Source organism: Triticum dicoccoides, chromosome 1B, assembly GCF_002162155.2.
Source record: "Triticum dicoccoides isolate Atlit2015 ecotype Zavitan chromosome 1B, WEW_v2.0, whole genome shotgun sequence".
NCBI classification, from domain to species: domain Eukaryota; kingdom Viridiplantae; phylum Streptophyta; class Magnoliopsida; order Poales; family Poaceae; genus Triticum; species Triticum dicoccoides.
Genome location: NC_041381.1, coordinates 69060342 through 69071839, shown reverse-complemented (window position 1 = coordinate 69071839; position 11498 = coordinate 69060342).

Below are 11498 nucleotides of genomic sequence, written 5' to 3'. Positions count from 1 at the left end.
GCATGGTGACCTAGGGTTTGGTGGCACAAGGGCATGTCGCCTCTGGAGGCACGGGAGGGTGGTCTCCAGAGTCACACATGAGGTTACGTGTGTGTGTGGATATTGCCCGGAGGCATAGTGACCCAGGGTTTGGTGGCACAAGGCCATGTCGCCTCTGGAGGCACGGGAGGGTGGTCTCCAGAGTCATGCGTAAGGTTATGTGTGTGTGTGGATATTGCCCGGAGGCATGGTGACCCAGGGTTTGGTGACACAAGGCCATGTCGCCTCTGGAGGCACGGGAGGGTGGTCTCCAGAGTCACGCGTAAGGGTTCATTTTGGGAGTCACTGCTGTCGTACAAATAAGAAGAGACATTGTTGTTTATAGTTTACTGGCACTCTTTGATGATGTAAGAGGCACTATTGTCGAAATAGCTCTCTTTTCAACATGAACACGCAATTTCTAACTACATTACATAGAAATGTGAGTTATTGATAAACTGTTTTGTCACGTCTAGATAGAATTAGCCTTGCGGGCTAAATCAAAAGTTTTAGTCTTCATTTTTGCTTAAGATCTTGCTAATCTCGTCACCCATTTCACTAGCTTTGACTTGATTCATCTCGCTATTTAAGAGAATGTACATTGCCTCTGCCCTCCAGTCTTCGACCTCATCCTATGAAATTTTGCCTACGAGAGAAGTATATTATTATAGTTTGTGCATATAAGTTGTTTATAAGTAAATATATATAAACTTACTATCAAATCTTCCAGGCCTTCGACAAACTTTTCACCATTATAGAGGAATACAAGCTTTAAAACAGCAAATGTTGATTCTCCTTTTTCTACCACTGGAACATCTTGCACGGTATGAATCTGCCATCTTGTACCCCTGGCATTCATTGTTTGTCCTAGTATGATGTTGAAGACTTCTTTAAACCTAGGTACCTGGGAATATTGTATTTTGAATTAATTGTTTTAATATTGCAACTTGTAAAACTGAAAAAAATGTTATGTATAAATGCTTATGATTGCCGACTTATGAACATGATATTCCTGAAACTGTCTTTCTCTTTCTTCTTTAGCATCTTCATTTTCCTGAAGAACTCAACATGCTTCTTTTTGATTCAATTTGTCGATGTCTATCTTTTCTTTCTCAAATTCCTCATGAGTCGTTTCTCGAGGATCAATAATGTGAACTTTGTGTTTGTACTTGTCCAGCACATACATATCGGTCATGCTTCTCCATTGGAATGAATATCTGCGTACAAAATACTTGTTGCTTAGATGACAGTTTAATATAAAGTAATTTAATAGAATGCATATTTTCTGATTTGTCATGAAAGAAAGGGTTGTTACCATGTTTGCCGCTGAGAGCTTTTTCCGTTGATTTTCCTTGAGATACATGGGAACCAGCTGATTCTTTGTTTTTTGCAATTCATTTTTAAATTTTGTAATAGTAGTTTTGTGTTTCTCTAAATCCAATATATGCTGCAAACAATATTTATGATGAAAAAACTGTTAGAAAAAAGAGTCGTGTAAGAATATAAAAAGAGTAGTTGTTGCAATATACACAAGATTTTTCTTTTTAAAAGTTTACCTCTGCAAAGTTTGGGCCTAATATAACTCTGTCACTCTGTTTTGAATCTTGTCTGCTTTCCCAGATTCCTGCTATGTCACCGAGGATCCTCTTTTCCATATGATGTGGTATGTTTGTCTGTGCTGGTCTTGGACCAAATACTGCCTTCAGTTGGGCTCCAGTAAGTTGCGTGCTTTCACTGTCCCCGCAGATGCGCCTAAATATAGTTTTGCTGCGACAGGGAGATAAAATAATTTTGGAGGTCACGGTCAGTGAGAGACAGATTCTTACATTATTTTTGGCCTCTGTTCAACTATTTTGAGGTGCAATAGAAAACAACTCACTTTTTGTATTCTTCCTGCCAGCTGTAGCTCATGACTAGATGGAAGAGGTCGGACGCCTCCTTTGTGTGTTGGAAGCAATAAGAATGTTTTGGATATGGACTGGTGCTTTGTCTTTTTTTCTTTTTTGTTTCATCTGTTTCTGTCAGCGGAAGCAGATATGTAATATGTAACCTCTCGTGATACGAAAGATATTGGTGAACACCGTGGGATGGGTAGGTTATTACAAAAAAAGATAAGTATAAATGATTTTCTTACCTTTTTGGTGGAAAAGAACTTTGAAGTTTCTGGTTTGAATTCTTTGATTCTTCCAGGTAGTTGCTCCCACTTTACTTGGTTTGTTTCACCAAATATGGCTGTAAAAAGGAACTCTGCTTTCCACTTGGCATCTATGTTGCTTTGCTGCATGGAGGTCATCAGATATTCTTTTATTTTTCTTTCATGAGATAATTGAAGTATTCAAGTAGTGCTGCTTGTAAAAATTAAAATTGTTGCTCTTGTACTATTCACTTACATCGAAATCCTCATCATCTTTTATGAGTTCAATGCCATTCCAGTATTTTGCAAATTGAACCATGAAGTGTCCGCATTGGGTACCCTGCTGTTTTGGCACGCAAACTCTGTTAGGTGTTTCTGCTATCCTCGACTGGTTCGGTTCGCTATTGGCTTGTAGCTCTGCTTCGCTGTAATGCTTCTTCATGAGTGCGTGCATCCTTTTAATCTGTGTTATTGTTGGGTTTTGCCATTAATAAAGGGAATGCAAAAATTGGAAAACCAATTAGAAAACAAGGTTGAATTGATGTACTAGTTCTTGGTGATCCTTATGGTGTGTTTTCCATGTTTTTTTTCGTCTCCGTGTCTATAATTCAGTGAGTCAAGTATGTCGATGGAGCTCGTGTACTTGTTGAGCACGTACAGTGTGTAGTGTTTAGCTGTGTTGTGAGGTATCATAATCTGCAGTGTTTGGAGACAGAGTGAGTTAAAGTTCATTCTTGTCAGGAGAATTAAATGACATGTGAATGTGCAATTTGTAGGAAGAATGAATTATGTTTCTATATTTCTATTAACTTACCAACTTTTTCTTTAAAAGTTCCTTCCCTGTTACAAGGGGTGCAAATTGTTTCAATGCTTCTTCCTCATTGAATTCTGCTAGTCCTCCTCCAATTTTAACACCGAGCACGATCTGCGACCAAAAAGTTTTCTACTTTTTAGTTCAATCTTTGTAATCACTGAAATGATGCAAGTGTTTTGTCAAATTGGACTTCATACGTTTGCAAATTTCGTGGGAAGTATTGCTTTATCGGTTGTGTTGTATTGTTGCTGCGCTGTCCATTCGTCGAACAATGCATTTGCGATGGAGCCCTCCATCTGTCCACCATCTCCTTTCTGTAGCTGTTCCATTATTTGTTTTCCTGTAATCCAATCGGGTCGTGTCGAGCTAATATATACGTTTAGACTGCAAGCAGAAAAAGTTTATACATTAGTTAGGTTGGTTTAAAAAGGGGCAACATTTGTTTGATTTTTTGTTTATGCAAGAGAAAGTACTTACTCTCCGCATTCGTCCTGTCCTTCTTTGCTGAATAGGTATTGATGGAGTGCTTTGGCTTTGTTCATGATTTTGAAATCTCCTGGGACAAAAGTAGGAATCATGATTTCTCCAAGGAGCCTTCTTGAAGGCTTTACCGGCCTTTTCTTGACCGAGATTTTCTTGTCTGAGCTATTCTCAGATGATTGAGGCATTGAATCTTCTCCTGATTCTTGCTGCAAGATTGTCAGATACGGCATGACATCTTTGTTGAATTCATAGCTTCCATAGTCGTTCAGCCATGTTTTGATTACATCGAACTGATAGCCCATCTTTACATATTTGGTGTATACGTCTAGTTGTAGCGGGTTAAGGCTTGAAAGAAATTCATCAACTTCTTTATGCTTTTCCATTATTTTTGGTTTTAGGAAGTCTAAAGAGATGGTGCTGGAGGTGCCTTGCCGATTGCTTGTCGAGCCTGTTTCTTCTTGAAGAAGAACAGACTGTTTCTTCTGCTCAAAAACCTGTTGTCGTGTATTTGGTACGTCGTTGCTTCTGTCATCCTCTTTTAAATCAGTGCATGTTTGTTTCAGTTGCTCCGTGCTCGTGATATTGCTGTTGATATTTTGCTCGTCTGTTTCCTCTTCGGCATGGTGTGGTATCTTGTCGTCTGGTGGTGGTTGATCTGGTTCTATTGGTGGATCATTTTGTTCGTGATCTGTGCAAGATTGTTGGGCGACGGTGTGGCTGTTGACATCCATAATCTCTTTGTGTTTACTGGATATTTCAATAACTTCACGCTCTTGTATGGTTGTCGCACACATAATATGTTCTTTTGGCTCGGGAGTTGGCGGAAACTCTTCTAGCACGCAACATTCTGCCTGTTGCATTTCTTTGTCTCCCATATCTACTTCATACTTCAACATATCTGTAAAAAAATAATTAAAAAATATATTACTTCTTCTAGTGTTACGAAATTGTAAGGTTTAGTTTCTGAAGAGACTAACTTGTTGTACACTTGATTAGTGACAGTTTGGTATTCCCTCTGTGTTGACTGATTAGTTGATATAGAATTTTTTTCCTCAACTCTGGTACTTGTTCTGGCTTTAAGGTCGCTGCTATTCCATCACTGGAGTAGTGCTTCAGGTTCATATACATATAGAATGCGCAGTCCATTCTGCATGTAGAGGAATGGTAGTAGTAAGATTGTTGTATTCAAGAAACAGAAAGAAGAGAAATGTTTGAGCAATCGTAGTGGTAATTGTTGTATTGAAAAGACGAAAGAATAGAATTATTTCAGTAATTGTAGTATTGAATCTTGCATATTAAGTGAAAATGTTGGAAGTGCTTACGTGTCTTCTCCTTGAAGTGGCACCTGCAGTTTGACCTTTTTGAAATGGTCGATGCTTTTTTCTAAAAGCTGTAGCTCTGTGCTTATGTGCTTCTAGATTTTCATTAATTTGCTAGTTACATTGTTGACGAATTCTATTGTGCCTGGATATGCAGTTGAAGAGTCAAGGAGTTCAAAACGCTGTTTTTGCATGTTAACTGTGATGGTGAAGTAATGACTTATAGTTTCGTCTTGCTCAAACCCACTCAACGAACATGGTAGAAGGAACTGCAAAACACAAAATAAAAAGAAAACATTTGGAAATCTTCTTATATTTAGAATCATAAAATAAAAAGAGAACTTTGCATAACATATACGTAATTTGTGTTTTGTTTTTGAAACAGCCGATCTCCTTACCATGTTATAATCTTACAATTTTTCTTCTTCTTTCATGTTGAAAAATGATCTAAGCCTTGCAGGTAGTAATTTTTTCTATTCTGTTGTTGATCATTATTTCTGTAGCACATTGGATCTTCGTCGTCGGCTTCCTTTATTGAGTGTTGCTTGTTTCGTCATAGATACACAAAGTGAATTTGTCAGTTCAGTTATAGGGGAAGTTTATCTATTTATAAAGTCATATATATTGTTTTAAACGTGATTCTTTTGCCGTGATATTTACTTACAGTGTTGCTTAACGGCGGAATTTTTCTCCGTGTGCCACTGAGTTGTTTTCTCAAGATTGTTAGCATCGACTCGATTGCTTCGGTAAGTACTGATTTACCGACCTTGAAGCTTTCAGCGACATGGCCTAGATTTACATCAAACTTGTCCGTTGTAATGAAAAGCTGATCCCTGCAAAGTATATTTAGAAAAATGTTTTAGTTCACACATGATACAGTCAAAATGATCGCGTGTAAGAATGTTTTCTGTGTAAGTAGCATGAACTTACATTTCTCTCTTTGTCCATGGCTTGCATACAGCGTTGTACAGGTCTTCGATGGCTTTGTTGACGGAATCGCTATCTTTGCCCCTTTCTCTATTGTGCCTGCGATGATTTTAAATTTAATGTAAATAATTCCAAGTCACAAGATAGCAATTAAGTTTCTATTGTCTTGCCTGCTTCGATGCTGGAAGACATGTCCTGTCCAGTGTTGTTCCTTTCTTGTTCTCCTTCTGCTTCCTGTGGCATGTTTTGTTCTTCTTTTTGCGTTGTACCCTTTTGTTCAGTTTCTGCTCCGTCCTTATTTGAGTCGTCTGCACTTTTCTTAGCATCATGTTTTTCCTTGTCAACCGTTATGTCTTGCTGGTTGTCTTTTCCGTCTTGTTTTTCAGTCTCAACCTGGATGGCACTGACCTCTCTGCCAGGGGAATTGGCATCGTATGACGGCGTAGGGTTTTCTTCGATAGTTTTTGGTTCTTTCTCTGGAACAATTTGTGTGTTTGCTTCATTGGTTGTATCTTCGTGGTTGCCTTCTTCGTGTTTCTGCGTTATCATTTAAAAAGCATTGAAATAATTTAACTTGCTACTTTATTTTAATTATAGCAGTTGTTATGGGAAAATAGCAAAGCGTTTGGTGCGTGCTTTGAGCTATTTTGATTGTGATAAAGTTGTCATTTTGTGGAAACATTTTGTGCAACTTCACCTGTTGAGCTGTCGTTGGTGATGCTGACTGTTCCACCCGTTCTTCATTGATTGTTGTTTCTTGGGTATCGTCTTGTTCTTCGTTTTGGTGTTCATCGTCACTGTCATGGTTTTTGTCTTGCAGCTGTTCAATCATAAATGTGGTAAGTTGGAGTGCATTTGAGTTCTCATGGAACTACTTTTTTTTGTAGAATCAACTTATGTAACTTCACCTCCTCAGTCGTTGCTGCTTCTGTTGTCTTTGTTTCTGTTCTCGTTGTTGCTGCTGACTGTTGTGGTTGTTCTTCGTTGAGTGGAGGTTTTTGGGCATCTTCCTATTCACTCTTTTGGAGTTCATCGCCGCTGCCGTCGTTTTTATCTTGTAGCTTTTGAAACACACAGGTGGCTAAGTGGCAGTGCATTTGAGGTTCAACAGAGCTATTTTATATTTTCAGAGGATCAACTTATGTAACTTTACCTTTTCAGTCGTTGTCGCTGCTGCCGTCTCTGCTGCATGTTTTTCGGTGAGTGAATATTTTGGGGCTTGGTCTTCTTTGACGTTGATGTTTGTCGTTTGAAGAACATGTCACCCTTCTTCAGTGGCCTCCTTTTGCTCGTTTGTCTCCTCTCTCTGGGATGGAGGAAAGTAGTGAAATGTGAAATGCGTATTTTTGAACTATAAGATCATTCGGAGGTATTCTGTGTTTTCACCTCTGTACTTGTTACTGCTGATTGTTCTACGTGTTCCTTGTTGAGTGGTGTTTTTGGGTCCTTGTCTTGCTCTTTATTTTGATGTTCATTGTCACTGACCTTGTTTTTTCCTTGCAGCTGTTCAAATATAGAGGTGGCAAAGTGAGAGTGCATTGGAGTGAATACAAGTGTGGTAGGTTGGAGTTTATTTGATTGTGTACGCAGCAATTTTATAATTTCATAGTTGCAGGTTTCGTAACTTTACCTTTTCAATCATTGACGCTGCCGCTGTCTCTGGTAGCTGTTGTTTGGTGAGTGAATTTTTGGTGGCTTGGTCTTCAGCGGCATTATTGTCTACCGTTTGAAGAACATGTTCGGGTTGTTCATTGGGCTCCTCTGGTTGTGTTTGATGGTCTTGATTGTTGGTGCTGTCTTGAGTTTCTTGTGCCTGCACCAACCTAAAAAGTATTTAAGAAATGGGTGCATCTCTGATTGTTGAGTTACATTTTTTATAAGACCTCTTTCTCTGGATTTGGAGGACTATCTACTGCTGAACTACGACTTCTCCTTGTTTCATGTTGTCCTCTAGTTTTTCTTGTTTAATGTCTATACCAGTGCTTTCACTTGCTTCCTGTTTCTGTTTAATAAAAATTGAAATTATAGTTTGAACTTCATTTGTGTCTCAGCTTTATAACCTCACCTCTTCAGGTGTTGTTGTTTGAAGTTCTGTGTGTTTTCCAGTTTCCTTTGGTTGCGCTGCTTCTTGATCTTCGATATCAATGTACTTGTTTGTTTCCTGCATTTGTTCAAAGAAAAGGGTGAGACATCCCTTATAATCCTTGTATTGAGGTGGTGGGGTGAAAAGGGTTTGTTGTTGATTTTTTTACCTCTGTGTTGATGACTGGGTTATTCGTGCCTGCATTGACTGTTTCTTTGTCAGGTATAACAGTCTCTAGTTTCTCATCGGCTTGGATGTCTTGGGTTTTCTCCTTTGTACTCGTGATGGTGATCTGCAATGTTGTGGTACTGGAAATCTCTTGTGCACAAACTTCCTGTTCTGTGACTCCTTCGTCTGTTGGGGTTGTCTCTTGGTCTTGCAGTCATTGTGATACCTGGAGTTCAAACAATATGAGTTTGCGGTCCACTTTCTTTCCTGCCATTATGAGTTTCCGGTGTGGGGTGTAGTCAGCTATGGAAGTTTACCTCCTCTTCGTTGTTTTCTTCTTCTTTGTCGTTTGTTATGCCAACGGTTGATTGTGGATTAGCCTCTTGCATTTGGTTGACGGGACTGCTGACTTGATTGTTCGCCAGCTGAGCCTATATTTTGTTGGAGGTTTGTCAGTTAACTTATAACTATATCCAGTTTTGAAAGGAAAAATGGATGTTCATACTGACGTCTTCACTGGTTCTGACGTTGATCGTATCTTGTGCTTGTGTTGGGGTAGTTGTTGTTGTAGCACTGTCTATTGTGAGGTTGCTTTGTTTGTTGCGTTCATTCTTGTTTTTGGGGTTGTTGACACCATCCTGTTGTTGGAGTTCATCTTGGCCTAGTGTGCTATTGCTACGTTCCTGAAAGCATTGAGACAGTTCTTTTCAGTTGAGGTATGAAAACAGGGGTTTGCTTTATGGTGCGGATGACGCCATGCATCACTATTTATTTACCTGTTTTTGCTGCTTTATCTTCTTGTTGTCAATGCCCACGTCCCTTGATTTTGTTCTTCTCTTCCTCTCTTCGTCCTCTTCTTATTTCTTTCTTTTTCTCCTTTCTCTTTGTTGTGTTGTGGCTACGATTTCATTCGTGCGGTTAGCATCGACTAGTCTAGTTGATGCTGCTGGATCTGCTTGCTCTAGTGTCTGCGGTGTCGCGTTGTCTGTGAGGTACCTTGTGCAAACTATGTCCTGAAATTGTCTGAGTTGTTCTATAGAATCCATCAGGGCAATTGTTTGTTGCACGACTTTGTCCTTGTTTTGTTCATCCAATCTCTCTTCTTTTTCATTGCATCGGTGTTTAGCCCTGGTGGTTATCGCGGGTAACTGTTCTGCTTCTTGGAGCACTTTTTCCAACAATTTGTTTATCCTTTGGAATCTTTCTTCTGGTCCTGTGCTGATGCTTTTGTTTGGTTTCGTGCTTCCACTGGTGCCGATACGTGGTTCGCGCCGACGTTTGGGTGGAGGTGGTAGCAGTTTGGTTGTGTGCCGGTGTTGCTGTTCTTTACGATGTTCTCCTGCTATCTGGTGAATTGAAGACGAAGTTGATGCTGTGCTGGTATAGAAGATCCTCTCTGCTGTTCCTTTCCATGTCTGCATCATTTCGGTGGAATGGAGTTTATTAGAATGGAAACTGTTTTCAAAAAGGGAAGGACTGATTTATGTACAACAAAGCTATACCTGTATCTTGCCAAATTCATAGTCATCTGGTCGTGCTTTTCCGTCTGTTTTCATGTCTGCTCTAGCTATTTTCGCTAGGTCACTCTCTTTGAGATGGTTTGCTCGTGGTAATGAGGTCTTATCTATTGTCTTTGCAATCTTTCGCATTTCTTTTGTGTCGGTTGGCAGCAGCAGGGAGTCAAGGTACATGATTACTGGTCCCTATGCCAAACCATTGATATGCTTTTTGTTCTTTTCTTCCTGAGGCAATATCTTGTGCTTCTGCCATGTCTTGGCTCCTTCCCTAATACTTTCGATGATTACCTCATAGAAATCCATCTTTGCCATTTCTGCATAGTCCATGTCCTTGACCATTATAGCTTGTCGGGCGAAGATAGCGGCGCTTGACCCGCAGACAACATTGTGGAAAAAAATAAAGAAAAATATTTTAACTGATTTCCTATTTGACTAATCGTCATCTATTTCCACCAATATTTGTAGCTTCTCGAATAGTTGTTTTGGCGCGAATTTTGTATCTTTGAAGCCAAGGTCTGACATCAGTTCTTTCATCGAAGTTGGTCTAGTCTCTGGCCTTGGTGCTGACCTTTGCGTGCCGTTTGGGTATCCAAACACCTTGTGGATAGCTTCCTTGGTAATCTTGATTTTTTTGTCTTCGGCACCATCACCGAAGGTTATTTTCATGGTTTCTATGTCGAGGTTGTCGTAGATGTGTGTTGCAAGCGGTCCGTAGATGGAGCCTCTTATTTTACAGTTCTCTATGCTGCCAAATCCTACCGTCCTAATATCTTTCTTGTGACGGTCTTTAAGTAAATTCCATGCTTTCTTGACATGAGCGAATGCTGCCCCTGCCTTGATTTGGCATTTCTCTTTGTTTGTTTCTTCCTGTTCTTCGTCAACTGTTGGTGCTACCAATTCTTTCCCACTTGTCTTTCTTCCGTTTCTGTCCTTCTTGCCTGATTTGGGCTGTTTCAGAAGAAAAAAAGAAAGGGTTTTGTTAGAAAGGAATGTTAGATCCCTCGTGCTAAATAGTGGTATTCAAAATGAGTGCAAGTGTGTTTTTACATCGTCGTCATGTTCTGCGTCGCTGTCGTGCTATTCGGCATCATCACCGTCTGTAGGAATGAAATCTGCATCATGTTGTCTGTCATCATTGTCATCATTGGTATCTGAAACTTTGCTGTTGGTATCATCTTGTTCTTTTTCTACCCTTTGTCGTTTGTTTTTCTTCTTGCGTTCACCTTGTTTCTTCGAACCGCTTGGTTTTGTTGGCGGGAGTACCATTAGAGGTAATGGCTGATGCTGCAAGGTACCAGCGTCCACGATGTTTTCAGCATTGTCCTTTTTCTTTTGCCTTTTTGTTCCAGGAGTAAAAACAGTGCTGGTATCTGATTTTCTCTTTTTTTGCTTGTTGCTAGGTGTTTAATCCTATTGAGCCTGTTGTAAGTTACCATTTCTGCCGCAGGTGGTTTGTTCCTCATGTTCTGTTCTGTGTCCTTTTCTGATGAATGAGGAGACATGCTTTGTGTTTGTTTGCTCTCAATATCATCGTCTTCGTGTCCTGCATAATGACCAGGTAACAAAAAACGATATTCTTTTGTCCGAAAATAATTTATACACATTTAAAATATATATCTTCCATGATTATGTATAAGGAATGTGAAATTCCCAAAGGGGATTTTTAGTTTTCTTTTTTTGGTTAAGAAAGGTTATTTCTACTGTTACCGATGGAGCTAATCAGGGGATTGAAAAAAATATTAATTATGGTTATGAGTGGAGCTGGGGAATTGAAGTTAGGGTGAAGCATTTTCTGAGACAAAAATGCACTCTGCAGGTGATATTTCATAATGGGAGGAATATCATCAATGAGAGTTGAAGATTTATTTAGTAAGTTAAACTGTTTTTAGTTAAATATAAGATACTGTGTGAACATTTCTAATGTTTTCTATAAAGAAATATATAAAAAGTGGCAGGTAGTTTTATTTGTAGACATAGTTAAGTTATTGTTGTCAAGGATAGCAGTTAAGTTATTAATGTCTCAGTATAGTTTTTT